At 44.5% G+C, this 16,795-nt stretch overlaps 1 protein-coding gene and 1 long non-coding RNA gene across 4 annotated transcripts in view; one reads left to right on the top strand and one right to left on the bottom strand.

Annotated features, from left to right (window-relative positions):
• LOC122915208 overlaps nucleotides 1-11,881 on the bottom strand; it is a 40,143-nt gene extending 28,262 nt beyond the window's left edge. The window contains exons 1-2 of the long non-coding RNA XR_006386028.1: nucleotides 11,796-11,881; nucleotides 8,683-8,776 (exon numbers count right to left, since the gene is read on the bottom strand). This is a non-coding gene — a long non-coding RNA (uncharacterized LOC122915208). The remainder of the gene's footprint in view (nucleotides 1-8,682; nucleotides 8,777-11,795) is intronic.
• The window catches only part of RBKS (ribokinase), an 83,303-nt gene that overhangs the window by 50,427 nt on the left and 16,081 nt on the right, over nucleotides 1-16,795 (top strand). The window lies entirely within an intron of this gene.

The following is a 16,795-nucleotide window of genomic DNA, read 5'->3' on the forward strand; positions in this document are numbered from 1 at the left end:
CTCCGTGTCCACAGTTGGCTGTATCACTCTTTACCGCCATCTTTCCTGTTGTACTACAGTGAGGTGGGGGCCAGGGGTGGGGGGGAACACAGATGTCCTCTGCTCAGTTTGGGAGACATGACAGATGTGTCTCTTTTCCCATATCTCTGTATTATCCGAATCTCAGCCTCAAAACGCCACGGCCCTCACGTCCCCCAGGCTGTCCTCTACCCTGAACAGTAGGGGGCTTGACCTTCTTGCATTGATGGCACTAAATCATCACTCCATAGTCAAGAGTCGCACACATTTAAGCATGGTAATATTTTAGGTTATCGTGCTCGTGTGATGTATTAGAACGTTGGTTATTCTTGGCCTACAAGCTGTATAAAATTCTTGATATAGAAATTGCTTTTCTACATGTAAATGGTTAAGTCCTAGTGTCTGCATTCATCCTCTGATTTTTTAAAGAACTCAACCTATAGGCCAAATCCGTCTTCTGGAAGAATCACTTACCTTATAATAAATCATCATAGTGCAAGGTATATAAGTAAGCTGACAGTAATCCAAAGCCAGGGGTATGGGGACTCTCTTAAGTCTTCTTAGCCCCCTTTTTTTCTGTCCATTATATTTGAGTCCTGTGGTATTCACAGTTGCTGGGTGAGGCATGAGGCTGTGTCAGCCCAGCTGTGTGGCTGCCCCCAACAGATAATTCAGGGCTTGGAGGGTCCACTCTGAACTAGAAATTGCACCAGTAGGAAGTGGGGTTGGTTTCTTTTGAAGTTTGCTTGGAAGCACTCAAGAAGGTAAGTGATTGCTGCAACTGGTGGGTTACCCCGAGTTTTCCAAGTTAATTTTTTTTTTGAGATTTTATTTATTTATTTGACAGAGAGAGAGAGAGATATCACAAGTAGGCAGAGAGGCAGGCGGGGGGTGGGGGCGGGGGGAAGCAGGCTCCCTGCAGAGCAAAGAGCCCGATGTGGGGCTGGATTCGGGAACCCTGAGTTCATGACTTGAGCTGAAGGCAGAAGCTTTAACCCACTGAGCCACCCAGGCATCCCTCCAAGTTAATTTCTCTTCAGTGGATTCCTGACATCCCAGGATCTGGCCTTCAGCCCTCCAGGCTGTTCTTAAGGATCGGCTCCTAGTAATCTATCTCTGAGGTACCATTCAGAATTGTCATTCTTTGAAGTTGTTCAGCCTTTGAAAACCCAGATTTGAAGGGCCATTTTCCCATATTGATATGACTTTTCCCCCTAACCTATATCCTCTTCCCATTGCCACCCCCTGGCCAGTGAAAGACCAAGCTAATACTGTCAGAGGTCATTAGAACCACTGAATTTAGAGCTGTTAAGATCTGTTCCTCAACTCAGGCAAACTGGGGTGTTTCTTACTTAGCCACAGTCTTGCTGAGAGGACTGAACACTTACCAGTTCTTACACAGGCTCTGCCAGTGTTAGTCTTGGTGATGCTCCTTAAAATATGTTTTCCCAGCAACGTACTCTTTCTCCCTCCCACCTCTTTCTTTCTGACGAACATAATACATTCTTCGCATTTGTTAATAGTTAATAGGGTTTCTAAGCAGTCATGGTAGCTCCTACTTCATCTTGTCCATGAAAAGAGCCTTGGCACAGTTATGTCCAGAAACTACATTATAGCCTAGAAAAAGTTTGAGCTCCCCTCACTCTTGATTGCCAAGGCTTGGAAAAGGGTTGGGAGAGGAAAACACTGTGGGTAAAGAGCAACAGAATCTTGGATGCTCAAGAGGTAACTGCAGAATAACAAGTCTGACTCTAACTGCCACATCAATTCATTATCCAAGAAGTAACTGTTGTTTCCTACACATTTTGACCTCAGGAAAATGAAGTATCTACTGATACTGCCACTACTCAAAGCATCTCATTTTAGAAACCTTGAGAGCATTTGACCCTACTTATCAGACTACTGGGTTTTTTCCTTCTATTCATAAAATTAATAAATACTTATTCTCAAGAGGAGAAAAAAGCAGACAACATAAAAAAGTATAAAGAAGAAAGTCAAATACCCATGAGTCTACCACTTAGATGTAGTCACTGTTATCCTTCTAAAGATTTTATTTTTAAGTAGTCTCTGCCCCCAACGTGAGGCTCTAACGTACAACCCCCAAGATCAAGAGTCACACACTCCACTGGCCCGGCCAGCCACGCACCCCGTCCACCATTATCCTCTTAGTATAAATCCTTCCATATTTTTTTCTAGACCCATTCATGCATTTTAAAATATTTGTTAATGGAAAATTTTAATATTTCCCCCAGCAGAGATTAATATGTATAATTAGGGGATGCCTCTACAACTCAAAAAGATCAACTGTTTCTCTAGAATAATGTAAAGGGAAATTCACAGAAGAAGAAATAACAGTAAATAAATGTAATAATGTTCAACCTCACAAGAAATCAGGATTATACAAATGAAAATCACAGTGAGATCCCCCCCTTTATTGCCCATCAGTTCAGCAAAAAATAAAGACTGATAATGTCAACGTAAATTGGAAGCACATGCACTTACATGATCCTGGTGGGAGTGTAAACTTTACAATGTTTTCAGAGGGCAATTTGACAGTCCCAATTATTTAAATATGCTTTCCCTTTAACCCAGTAAATCTATCCTGCAGAAATGTTCATATATATAAATGTTTCTGAAGAATATTCTGGCTTTGTTTGTAATAATCAAAAACTGATCAGACATATCTACATAATCATCAGCAGGAGAAAATCAAATGATAATCAAATGGCACCATTAAATAAATAATGGTGCCATTTATTTAAAAATAACTCTAGCTACCTGTATATAAAAGCATATTTTAAAAATCTGGGGGGAAAAAACCACCAAACTGCTATGATCATTGCTCATGGGAAGGAGAAGAGGAAGGGAACAGGAGACAGGTATCATAAAGGAGGACCTCTACAATCTACTCCATATTCTATATTGTTTTAGTATTTCCATGACTCTTTATTTCTCATGAAATTTGGAAGGTATATGATTTGAGGACATAGGAAAAACTATTTGGAGCCACACCTAGCAAATAAGAGAGGGGATATCATTTCTCAAAGAGTGTGCTGGGCGGTATCCTCACAAAGGAGCCAGTAATTGGCAGGTTCGCTCTTGATCTCATGAAGAACCTCTCAAAGGTTCTTTTCCAAAATTCCAAAATCGTGTTATATAGACTGAGTAGCTCTTTGACTTAAGATGACTTCTGAATGGATAGACATCTGATGCCAAAGAACTAGATCAGCATTGCCTTCAGATCCAGGCACTGGAGTTTAAGTCTAGATATTTCACTGTATACTTTTGACAGGATTTTTTTCCCTTTATCTTTCTAAAGAAACAATTTCCCTCAAGAATATGTTATTTTCTACAGTTTCCCTTAGAAATAACAGCGGCACTGTTTCTGTTCATCACTCAAATGCATGACAGATCTTCAGAGAAGCTTTAACTCATGGTCACGGTTTCTTTCTGAATGGGTCTGCTGACATGTCTTAACTCTTCAACCTTCATTCCCACAACTAATAATATAGTGAATGATCCAAACCTTGGCTTTGCCATATTTCTCTGTCTTTATTAGTTGATGACCTGAAGGAACTGTAAAAAGGGCTAGGCCCATAGGTGATACCTCATTTTTTTTAAGAATTTATTTGTTTATTTGACAGAAAAAGATCAAAAGTAGGCAGAGAGTCAGGCAGAGAGAGAGAAGGAAGCAGGCTCACTGTCAAGCAGAGAGCCCAGCATGGGACTCAATCCCAGGACCCTGAGATCATGACCTGAGCTAAAGACAGAGGCTTAACTCACTGAGCCATCCAGGTGCCTAATGATACCTCATTTTTAAGTACTTAATAGTTCACATACTTCATTGTCCATGTACCTCCCATTTGAAACAGACCTGAATGGAAAGCCTCATGAGGGACAGAGGAACATATGTAACACAATCCTTTGTACTAAAATGTGTCCCCTCCAAAATTTGTATGTTGAAGGAGGTAATTAAGGTTAAATGAGGTCATAAGAATGGATCCATAGGACTAATGTTCTTACAGGAAGAGATACTAGAGAGCTCACTCGCTAGGTAGACTCAAAGAGATCAGAACACAAGCAAAATGGCGGCCCCCTGCAAGGCAGGAGAAGAGGCCTTAGAATGAAGCCCACCTTTTGAGCACGCTGATCTTGGACTTCCAGCCTCCAGAACTGTGAGAAATAAATTTTTGTTGTTCAAGCCACCTGGCCGGTGGTTTTTTAAATGGCGGCCCAAGGAAACTAACACACACAAGAAAGCAAATGAGCGTACTTCAGAAGTAACCTAAAGTGAATACTGAAAAGTCGCCTGTTTTGTGGGGAGAAAATAATCTGAAGTGAACTAACAGGATCAGCCTAAATTACCTTTTTTGGTGAACTCTCTTGAGAATATTGCTTATGGTGTAACTGTAATCATCGGTCCCAGTAAGGAAAGGCCAGATGATGTCCTGAGCTCAAACCCCGATTTAATGCCTTTTTTAGAGAGGAGGAAAGTAATGCTCCTAAAGACGAACAGTCTGCCCAGTCAGACAGCTGGCAGGTTGGCAGAGCCAGGAACTGATTCCAGGTCTGTCTGTCTGTCCGACCCCTGTGTGCAGGTACTCTCTGCCATACCCCTCTGTCTCTTGATGTTGTGGCCGTCCGCCCAGCCTTCAGCCCCTCCTCTATGGCATTTCAGCACTGACTTTCCATGTCACTTGCCATGATACAGTCCTCTAGAATCCCTCCATTTCTCTAGATTTTTAGAAGCTTCCAGATCTTGCAAAGGTACAGCCTGCTTTGTGGTCTACTTGAAGTCAGGAACCCGTGTAGGAACGGTACCTGGCACGTGTACACACCCAGTACCTCTTAGTGCTCACTAGTAGGTCCCTCCGTCTGTGTCTGCTCACTGTATTTGGGGGTGCCAGGGGGGTACCAGGAAGCATATATCAGGAGCGCACATCACTCTCCAGTACACAGAGTGAGCATGACCTTGGCTCTATACGTTACTGGAAAGAAACCCAGGTCTCACTGCCATTCAGTTCCAGCATCTTCCTGTATGGTAGTGTGGCAGGATCGTTCCAGGCCAGATATCAAAGTTTCGGGCACAGACCACTACCATTCATCCTTGCCACTGAATGACCAAACCTGAAGGAGAGGCGCACCGCTCCTACAGAATATAACCAGATCATCTGTCCATGAGATTCTTCAAATAGGGGCCTGGCCTGCTAATGAGAGAGGCTAGGGAAAATATAATCCTCTCTTTTTTTTTTTAAAGATTTTATTTATTTATTTGACAGAGATCACAAGTAGGCAGAGAGGCAGGCAGAGAGAGAGCGGAGGAAGCAGGCTCCCCGCTGAGCAGAGAGCCGGATGTGGGGCTCAATCCCAGGACCCTGGGATCATGACCTGAGCCGAAGGCAGAGGCTTTAACCCACTGAGCCACCCAGGCGCCCCTATAATCCTCTTTTTTTAACAGTCCCAAACAAGCTCTCCAGTTTCAGGAAAGACAAAAAAAAAAAAAACCTCGTCCTTCCCTGCCTAGCAAAATCCTTTCCATCCTCACGGTCTGGCTCAGAGAGTTCCTACTTGGGCAGTCCCACTGCTTACTGTGTGCTTGGCATATAATAACAGGACCTCCTGAAATAACAGAAGAGTTCTAGTTCCTTCTGTGATGCATGTATGTACCGGGGTCACTTAGGTTCACTGAGCCCCAGTGTTCTCAGGAGACTAGAGGATCTAAGGGATCCCTTATATTCCTTAAATTCGACCTTGACTATGCCAAGGACAAGAATAAACCTCAGATACAAGTGCTTTTTTTTTTTAATGTTATGAAAACAAAACACCCAGTTTCCCATTTTAAAACATATCCTTAGAATGGGGCACCTGGGTGGCTCAGGTTAAGCCTCTGCCTTCGGCTCAGGTTGTGATCTCAGGGTCTGGGATGGAGCCCCACATCAGGCTCTCCGCTCAGCAGGGAGCCTACTTTCCCCTCTCTCTCTGCCTGCCTCTCTGCCTACTTGTGATCTCTGTCTGTCAATAAATAAATAAAATCTTTAAAAATTAGGGGCGCCTGGGTGGCTCAGTGGGTTAAAGCCTCTGCCTTCGGCTCAGGGCATGGTCCCAGGGTCCTGGGATCGAGCCCCACATCGGGCTCTCTGCTCAGCAGGGGCCTGCTTCCCTTCCTCTCTCTCTGCCTGCCTCTCTGCCTTCCTGTGATCTCTGTCTGTCAAATAAATAAATAAAATATTGGGGGAAAAAAATCTTTAAAAATTAAAAAATATATATCCTTAGATTATTTTACCTGCATGATAGAAAGGCCAGGCCAAAATTAAGTTACAGAGGGTAGATGGCCTCTCTGAAACCGGCATCACAGAATACAGAAAACCCGGCTGAGAACCTTCTTCTCCTTAGGAATGACATCGATAAAATGGACATGGTATCTGAGCAAATTCTGCCAATTCTGGCTGCCAGAAAAGATGAAGATGACAAAAAGAAGTTGACTGAATATAAAGAAAGGACAGAGGACAAGGTGATTGCTGAACAGACTGATGGACAAGGCACAAGCCATCTGCCATGCCCGGGGGTCCGTGTCAGCTCTATTACATTACTTCCGTATCAGCAGATCACCTCATTTGCTGGCTAATCAGGCAGAATTAAATATTTTACATTATCTTTTGTAATCCTGCATGTGATCCGTTGAAAACCCAGGGCTCTAAAAATCTGATTGTAACTGCCTACCAGAAATGTCATCTTCACTTCGAGGAACTGGACCAGGGCCAAACACCGGGCTGTGTGTTCCATTTTCCTAAAGTACCTCCCACAGCCGGACCTGGACAGGCACATACGTGTGCCTGGTGCCCACGTCTTCAGGTCCCCAACCCTGCTTCAGAGCTCAGAGGCAGTCGGAGATTAAAAAGAGCCACGGTAGTGGAGAAGAGGGGCGTGGAGGTGGCAGGAGGATGTAGAGAAGAAAAAAAAAACCTGTCAAAACCTCAGCAAAAGCCAAGAGAGCAAAATCTGAATCTAGATTTAGAGCGTTCTATGGGCGCTACCTAATTGAAAGGATGGGAAACAGTCCCTGTCCCAGGAAGAAGGGCTGGGTGAAGGCTCCAGGAGCTTGCTTGGAGCGTCCTACCGCTATCCTCCCCCTCCCCCTATACTCCCCCCAACCCCCGCCCGCCGCCCCCCTGCTCCTCAAGCAGTGTGATCACGCGGAGGCAGGATGGCAATCTGCGCCTTGCCCACTTGCTAGGATGCTACACTCGTGTCCTCCGGAGCAGAACTGCCAGGACTAGACTATGGTGCTTCTCAGGGGTTTCCAGTGTGTGAAGATGTTTCTTGGGTAGACCTGAAATTCAGAGGCGAAAAGAGCCAAACTGGAGAGCCCGGGGAGCTGGAGCCACGCCCAGTGCCCTCCGTGCCGGGGCCATAGCTGCTGACAGCAGTGACCAAGGAAATGAGAAAAGAGCCTTGGCAGACTTCTGTCTGCCTTGGTGTGAAAGCATGTGTGTTGTAGGTTAGTGGTGTGTATACTTCGTGTATATTCCACGCTGAGGATGTCTGCGCTGTGTGAACAGACTGTTGGCGGCACGAGTGTCGTGCGGGCCTGTGTTTGTGAGTAAAACGCACTGCTGCGGGACAGGGTGTAAAGGGCCGGGTAGTCACTCGCACTTTCCTCCTCCTCCTTCCATTCCTTTAAACGTGATAGCAGGGCTCTGTACTGTGGTACAACCCTGAGCAAGGGACGAGATTTGGGGATAGAGGGGGCCAGAGGTTAGGTGAATTACATTTCCCCTGAAAGGGTCTCTAAAAACAAAGATTTATATCCTTTTCCTTCCTTTAGTCAAAACAAATGAAAACAGGTGCCTGTGTGGCTCAGTCGGTTAAGCCTCTGCCTTCGGCTCAGGTCATGGTCTCAGGGTCCTGGGATCGAGCCCCTCATCAGGCTCTCTGCTCAGTAGGGAGCCTGCTTCCCCCCGTCTCTCTGTTGCTCCCCTCCTCCTGCTCTCTTGCTCTCTCTCTCTCTCTCTCAAATAAATAAATAAAACCTTTTTTTTTTTTTTAAATGAAAACTAGGAAAAGAAAGATCACGGTTACATTTGCTAAGTGACCTCCCATGACTGACCTATTCCCAGTTAAGGACGCCATCTTCCGGGGCACCTGGGTGGCTCGGTAGGTTAAGCATGTGCCTTTGGCTCAGCTCAGGATCTCAGGATCCTAGGACCCAGCCCGGAGTCGAACTCCACACTCAGCAGGGAGCCTGCTTCAGGATTCTCCCTCTATCCCTCCCCACCCTGCTCATATTTGCATGCTTGCTCCTGCTCTCTCTCAAATAAATAAATAAATAAAATCTTCCCCCCCCCAAATTTTTTTTAATTTTATTTATTTATTTGAGAGAGAGACAGAGTGAGAGAGCATGAGAGGGGAGGTCAGAGGGAGAAGCAGACTCCCCATGGAGCTGGGAACCTGATGTGGGGCTCCATCCCAGGATTCTGGGATCATGACCTGAGCTGAAGGCAGTCGATTAACCAACTGAGCCACCCAGGAGCCCCCAAAAATTTTTTAAAAAAGAAAATGAAAACCATTTTCTTCTACTTAGTCTGCTCTTTTAGTTTTTGCATGTGGGATTCTAATTGTGTAGATTCCGTTGTACATAAAATATAATTTGCATCAAATACTTACATTGACTACTCCCCTCAGTTGTCCCAAGGCCAGTCAGGTTGCCTGTGTCCTCCCTTCCTTACTTCTTTATAAACTGTGAAATGTTTCAATGACACTGAAAAATATAGAGAACAAGATCATGACCACCCATCACCCAGCTTTGTTATTTCTTCTTATTTTGCTATTTTTGCTACAGGTAGTTTTTAAGAAATAAAATGTCACAAACACAATATGACCTCTTGGCTTAGGATGCTTAGTGCTATGAAGACACAGCCTGTGTCTAAACCTAGCTTTTAGAAACACATTTGAGCAGAACAGTAGGGTTTTGTAAGAATTTCTCTCGATCTTTGCCATTCTGCAGTTTTACTAAAATAAGCCCGCATCTGAATTTATTCTCATGTACACTGTTCCTGACTCTGTTCTTCCTGAACCTCAGTATTTGTGTTTCTCTTCAATTCTGAACAATTCTTAGGCATTCTCTCTTTTATTATTGCCTCCCCTACTTCCTCAATTGTCTGCTTCTGGAACCCCTAGAAGATAATATATTACACTGTGTCTTTTCTATTCATGTCTTTTAAAACTGCTGGAGAGAGGAGCGCCTGGGTGGCTCAATTAGTTGAGCATCCCATTCGGTTTCAGCTCAGGTCATGATCTCAGGTTGTGGGATCGAGCCCAGTGTCAGGCTCTATGCTCAGCTGGGAGTCTGCTTGGGATTCTCCCTCTCCCTCCCTTTATGTGCTCTTTTTCTCTCTTCTCTCTGTGTCTCTGTCTCTCTGTTTGTCTCTCTCTCTCTCTCTCTCTCTCAAATAAAATCTTTAAAAAAAAAAAAACACCCGGGGCACCTGGGTGGCTCAGTGGGTTAAACCTTCTGCCTTCGGCTCAGGTCATGATCCCAGGATCCTGGGATAAAGCCCCACATCAGTCTCTCTGCTCATCGGGAAACCTGCTTCCTCCCCATCTCTGCCTGCCTCTCTACCCAATTGCGATCTCTGTCAAATAAATAACTAAAATCTTTAAAAAAAAAAAAAAAAAAAAAGACCTGCTTAGAGAGAGAAGCCTGGGATCTTGAGACTGCTTGACACCTTATTCTTGTTCCAGGGTCGATAAAACTAAAGTGATCTTAGAAGTGAAAAACTGTCCTTTAAACATAGAAAGTGACAGTCCTTTAAGAAACAGAAAAGACCCCTGTGAGACGTTATGGCAAAATGGGGTGAGAAGCACCCCGCTGTGCACACACTTACTCCGTACACTGTATTTTAATTTTCTGCACAGCAAACAGCAGGTGTGCACCAGTGTCGGAGGGCCACTGGTGTAATAAGACAGTCCCTCACCCCAAAGAGCTGGAGTCTGGAGGAGTCTGTAGCCCACGGTTGAATGAGAAGTGTGGTGATGGGGACTGAGGAGCCCCGCTGGCCTCAGGAGCCTGCGACCCTGCTTGCAGAGGGCAAGGGAAGGTGAGCTGAAGGGTAAGTCAGCGTGGGGAAGGGTAACCCAGGCAGAGGCAGCAGCTCATGAAAGGTCCAGAGCCAAGACAGCGTGTCAGCGTGGGTGCTTTTCAAGTAATTCTGTGTGGAAAGAGCTTACAGTACAATGAAAGATGGAAAAGAATGAGGCGCATCTGTAACAGGGACAGGTTATGAAGGGCTGCATTTGCTACAGCCGGAAATGTGCATGTTCCCCCGAGGGCGATGGGGAACCACTGAAGCGTTTAAGCAGGGATAGATCTTACCAGATTTGTACTCCATTAAAAGATTCAGATGGCTGCTTATAAAGAATAAGTTGGGGGACACCTGGGTGGCTCAGGTCTTGATCTCAGGGTTATGGGCTCAAGTCCTGTGTTTGAGTTCTGTGTTACGCTCTAATTTATTCTTTAAAAATATAAAATAAAATGAATAAATTGGAGATTACAATACTGGAGGCAGGGAGAACCACCCAGACTGTTGCAGTGATCTGTCTACTAACAGATTATGGCAGCCTGGACGAGGGAGATGGCAGTGCAGATGTTCAGAAGTGAGTTTAAGAAGTCTTAAGAATTTGGGTGGTGGGGTTATGGACATCAGGGGCGCTGTGTGCTGTGGTGAGTGCTGTGACGTGTATAAACCTGGCGATTTACAGACCTGTACCCCTGGGGCTAAAAATACATTATATGTTTATAAAAATTTTTTTTAATTATTGGGACGCCTGGGTGGCTCAGTTGGTTAAGCAGCTGCCTTCAGCTCAGGTCATGATCCCAACGTCCTGGGATCGAGTCCCACATCAGGCTCCTTGCTCTGCAGGGAGCCTGCTTCTCCCTCTGCTTCTCCCTGCCATTCTGTCTGCCTGTGCTCACTCTCTCTCCCTCTTCTCTCTGGCAAATAAATAAAATCTTTAAAAAAAAAAAAAAATTTTTTTTAATTATTAAAAAAAAAAGAAGTCTTAAGAATTCAGGGTTTCCCCAGATGGCTCAGTGAGTTAAAGCCTCTGCCTTCAGCTCAGGTCATGATCTCAGGGTCCTGGGAGTGAGTCCCGCATTGGGCTTTCTGCTCAGCGGGGAGCCTGCTTCTCCCTCTGTCTGACTCTCTGCCTACTTGTGATATCTCTTTCTCTGTCTAATAAATAAATAAAAGACTTAAAAAAAAAAAAAAGAAGTCTTAAGAAGTCAGAGAACATAACAGTAGGTCATTTCCTTTAAAACAAAAGGATGTGGGGACCAAGTAAGATGCTTAGTATATCGTTGGTGATTCTCCGCAGATGGCACAGGAAGACAGAGGTGTAGTTTACAGAAAATAAAATGAAATACCCAAGCGATCCCTGTATGCCCTTCCATTAAGCACATCTGGCTGCCTGCCACCCCCACTTCGGGGAATCACTGATCTGTGCAACAGAGAAGCATCTGGAGCAGAAATTTATCCTTCACTTAAAGTAAAACAGCATGTGAAGGGAATTCTTACGTAACACAGTGCTGATTGGGGTATCTCCCCTACCACCTGTGCCTGAGACACTAGCTTTCCAGGTAGAAACACAGCCTTCACCTAACTACACGCTCTCGCCCTGAAAAGGGCCCAATCAGTATGTGACGAATTTGGGTGGTGTGAAAAAACCCCAGGAATGGCAGCCAAGGCGCCCGCAGCTTGTTGTGATTCATCCACACCAACCTTCAGCAGTGAGATTCTCAGAACAATTGTTCAGTCCCATCCTTTGCTTCCATGGTGTACAACTAGCCCGAGACCCGAGAGTGAACCAGCAACTGTAAGGAACCAGAAACATTATAAATAACCCGGAGAACCCTTTTATAACAGCAACTGCCTACTGATTTTGTGGCCTAACAGCTCAAGCAAAAAAAGGATATAAATACGATATTGTGCAATGACTAATTACTCAAAATTTTGTGCATCAGCAGAAGTGGAACCTGTGGTTGGTGCTAATATTATCAGATGTCTTTACTGTTTAATAACCTGGTAGCTCTGTATTATGGAGCACACGGTTTTCAGAGAGAACAATGATTTTATTTCAGGTACCTCTCACTGACACAAAAAAGCAGCTGTTAGAAGATGACCATTTGGCAGAAAATGTTTTAGCAGAATCTTTTGTGAGATACTAAATCATATCAGATTAGCTGTTTTCTGTCGAGAATAGTGGCGTCACAAAGAAGAAAGATGGCTGACCACAGAAGGCAAGGCCAGTCTTTAGAACCCGGTGAATCACTCATAGACTATTTAGTTGTAAGTGCCATTTACTCACCAAGATATAAAGTTATTTATATACAAAGCTTCCATTAATGTTGCCTGAAGAATGGGCCTTTTTTTAATTCCAGTTTTAGCTCACACTTTGGATTCTACTTTTCTCATTAATTCCATTCCAATAATGGAATTCTTTAAATTATAGAATAAATTAATCCAACACAGACATTTTTTGGCCAGAATAGGGTTTTTTGACCAGGTTGAAGTCTCCACAGGCCATTCTCTGTGGCCAGCCATACCGAAGAGCGGTGAGGGCTGTGACTCAGAGTGGCACCTGAACCTGAACCGGAGGGGTGGGCTAGGGCAGCCACTGGGCTCCCTGGCCTCATGGCCCACAATCCTAGGCTGACCAGAGACCCTCACATGTTGGGTTAGGCTGGTCAAGCACTGGTTGCTGTTCTAGGGAGGAAGGGACGGCATGCCTTGGCTGCTGGGCACAGCCAGTTTTAGCCAACAGTATTATGCTCCAGCTGCTTTTGTGTGGTCATACAGATTCCAAAACGTGTTTCACATTAGACTGGTAACTAGGGACGCCTGGGTGGCTCATTCGGTTAAGAGGCTGCCTTCAGCTCAGGTCGTGATCCTGGGGTCCTGGGATCAAGACCCGCATGGGGCTCCTTGCTCACGAGAAGCCTGCTTCTCCTTCTGCCTGTCGCTCCCCTGCTTGTTCTCGTACTCTCTCTCTCCCTAACAAATAAATAAATAAAACCTTTAAAAAGTAAAACTATAATAACTAAAACATAAACTTCTCCTCCTTTCTAAACCATCAAGCAGTGTACAAAGACTTTCACCTTATCCCCAATTCCCACTCCTGGGGTGGACTGTGTGACCGGGGAAAGATTAAAAATGGAGACTTTTCTGAGATGGCTGAGGATTGCTTTTAGGGCAGAGCTCAGGCTTGGGCTGAGAGTGGCATGAAGTACAGAAAAGGATACGGGGTCAGGGAGGTCTGTTCTGTATGTAATTTGGTAATTTGAGACAGTAGGTCTGCATTTCACATGGTCATTTTGATGCAAGTGCTAACTCAAAATAGCTTCCATCAAAATGCCCCATTTTGGGGCGCCTGGCTGGCTCCGCTGGTTAAGCATCTGACTCTTGGTTTAGGCTCAGGTCATGTTCTCAGCATTGTGGGATCGAGCCCCACATCCCGGTCTGCACTCAGCATGGAGTCTCCATGAGATTCCTTCCCCGTCTTTCTCCCTCCCCCTCTGCTTTTCCTCCTGTTCTCTCTCTCACTCTCTCAAATAAATAATATATTTTTTAAAATGCCCCATTTCATTACTGGTGTGACTGGCCAGCCCAGAAACATCAAAAACCAGAAACTGAGAGTAGATACTGAATCAATCAGGCCCCAGATGGAGCCAGCAAATGACTTCCGTCAACATGGACGGTTGGTTGACTTGGACCAGGAGCCATGTAACACCAAAACTGGAGTCAGATCGGTCCGTGGCGCTGACCTCTGAGGGTGAACACCACAACCAATGTGCAATGCCGATCAAATAGAATTGATGCGATTATTATAATCGTCCATACTCTTACACATGATTGCCAAATACTAGCAGGGTACCAGTAAGTGAGGAATCTGGAAGTTCTGGGAGGAAGGCTGATAGAGTTTTTCTTACTCTCTTATAGTTGAATTTTAATCAGTGTGTTGAAAATTGAAAGACCGGTGTCATTTTTGAATACCATTTATAGTGTTTTGGGGCAGTGAGATACTACCTTGAACGTATATTGACCCCACCTTACTTTGGTTTTACACTCAACCCTCGATTGATCCCTCTCTGTTTTCATCCATCTAAAATAAAGATGGCTTTAGCCCCCAAACCTCATTCCAGATGGAAATGCATAATTCAAGAGAAATACTGATGTCAAAGAAGAGAAGGCACACCAATTTGTGTCAGCAGTTGCTGTAAATTAAAGAGGAGTACAAGGAGAGTTTAATGTAATGTAGAACTGAAAATAAAATTAGAACGAATATTTAGGCAGTCCTCCGCCTCTTTTTTTTCCCTTCTGTGACACTAAGGATTGACTCCCAGCCTAAGTGCCTAAGACAGTTCATTTTTCTTGCCTGCTGGAATTTTCTTTCCCCATAACATGCTGCGTGCTTGTCTTTGGCATCCAAAATTAGATGTTTCACCTTTTCCATTCTAATCTCAACAGTCAGAGTAGGAAGAGTCCACGTTTTCCCCCCATCTTCCACACCCATCACGCTTGCAGCCCAGAAAGGACCTCTACTACACCTGTCTGACTAGTCAGATACCGTAAATAGCTATTAATTTTTACCTGATACTGATTCATTCCTGGATGTCCCCTCCATGGTTTCTATTCTTTTCCTAAAGCTGGGAAATGAAAGAGTAACACACATCTCACACATGTACCACTGTGCCAGAGAAAAATTAGTACACATCTGAAAGAGTGAAATCCCCTCTAAGGTAGTGATCTTGGGAACCTTCACATTTAGTCCAACCAAACTGCCATGATTTAGAACCTTTTTGGAGTTCTTTAGTCGAATTTCCCTCAGGAGAGGTGGTGGTCTTTATGGCTGCCTACTATCTTGGCCAATGGTGGAATTCACTAGCTTCATCTCCCACTGTCATCACTAGATTTGGTTTTAAATGATTCCCTCTTTCCAGAAATAATTCCTTAGAATAATGGTTCTCAAAATGTGGCTTTGGACTAGCTACATCAGTATCACCTGGGAGCGTCTTCTGGGCCCTACTGGATCAGAAAACTTGGGAGTGGGTTTACTGGATCAGAAAACTTGGGAGTGGATTTACTTGATCAGAAACTTGGGAGTGGGCCCAGCAATCCACGTTTTAACAAGTTCTCCAGGTAGTTCTGATGCTCCCTCTACTCTAGTTCGAGAACCAGTGACTTAGAAGATGAGATATCGCCTCCATTGAAGATATTCAAAGATGTGCTACAGATTTGGAAAGGATTCCAAAGAAAAAGTTTTGAAATCTTTTTGAGCAAAGCTGGGGTCCATATACGGCCTCTCCAGAAGACCGCTTCTGCAGAGACCTACCTCAGCTAAGGCATCTACTTCCACCAGCCGGCTCTTTGACCTTGAGCAAGTTCTCACACTTGGCTTCTCACCTGGAAAATCAAAGACCCATCCTGCCTATGTCACAAGACTATAACGAGACTCAAAGTGAATCACATCTGCAAACATGCTCTGGAAAGCATATTGGTATGCTACTGGCATTTCTGCAGATAGGATTCTGGTAATCTGAGCATTATACCAGGGCAAAAGCTTAGAAAAAATTATAATTTCCTTGGTTATATCCACCTTTTTGTCTATATGACGACTGCTTCATCGTCTTAGTGGACGTGCCTAAGATTCTGCCATTTCAGCCCAGCTGTTTATCTGGTGCTAAGAGAGGGACACCCCTGCCTGATGAACAGCTACGAGGTCTAGAAAAATAGAGCCGTTTTCAGACATCCTCTTTTCTGTGTGATGATTGGTAAGGATGGACTCTGTATGTGTGCACTGAAGCTCTCATAAGCAGAGCTTGTCACATGCTGGCAGCCGAAGGGTCTGGACTGAAACCACCCATTTCAGCACCATGCAAGGGAGTCATGACCTTCAAGAAGGACGCTAAATGTCCGTTGCCGCACAGTAATCATTGCAGAGAGGACCAAAAAGAAAATGCCTCAAGCAAACCAAATCTATAGAAACCAAGAGTGCAAAGCCAGACCAGTGAACATGTCTGTGCTGGAGAGTATGTGGTAGATTTTGCCTTAGAGATTAGCCGGGTTTTGCTTTTTGGTTTTTAAGACATTATTTATTTGAGAGAGAACACCAAATGGGGGAGAGGCAGAGGGAGAAGCAGACTCCACTGAACAGGGAGCCCAACGTGAAGCTCCATCCCAGGACCCTGAGATCATGACCTGAGCCGAAGGCAGAGCCACCCAGGTGCCCTTAGAGATTAGCCTTTACAAACACCTTCACCACAGGAATTCTTCAACAGCAAGCTCATGATCCATTTATCATTTCACTTTAAAACTTTACGGACTGTTCAGTGCACGTATCTGGGCAGGAAGTTAATTCTGTTGCCTTAGTGCTTGTTAGGAATGCAGTTTTCGCCTCACAGAGCCGTTCCCACTAGACCAACGTCTACTTCACTTTTCACACAAAGTGCCAGCTAAAATCAAGAGATTAGGTATGAATCTAACTGGTTAAATGTGATTAAGTTATTGACTGATTATGCAATAATAAGCTATTGGTTATCTATAGAGTTGGAATATGAAATGATTTTGCTCAAAAATGTGTGCCTAGAGCGGACTTTCAAAAAAAGGGGGGGTGTTTTTTGGTGGGTTGGCTTTTTTTTAAAGATTTATTTATTTATTTATTTATTTGAGAGAGAACTGGGGGAGGGGCAGGGGGGACAGAAGGAGAGGGAGAGAGAGACCCA

This window comes from Neovison vison, chromosome 8 (genome assembly GCF_020171115.1).
Source record: "Neovison vison isolate M4711 chromosome 8, ASM_NN_V1, whole genome shotgun sequence".
Classification (NCBI taxonomy): Eukaryota; Metazoa; Chordata; class Mammalia; order Carnivora; family Mustelidae; genus Neogale; species Neogale vison.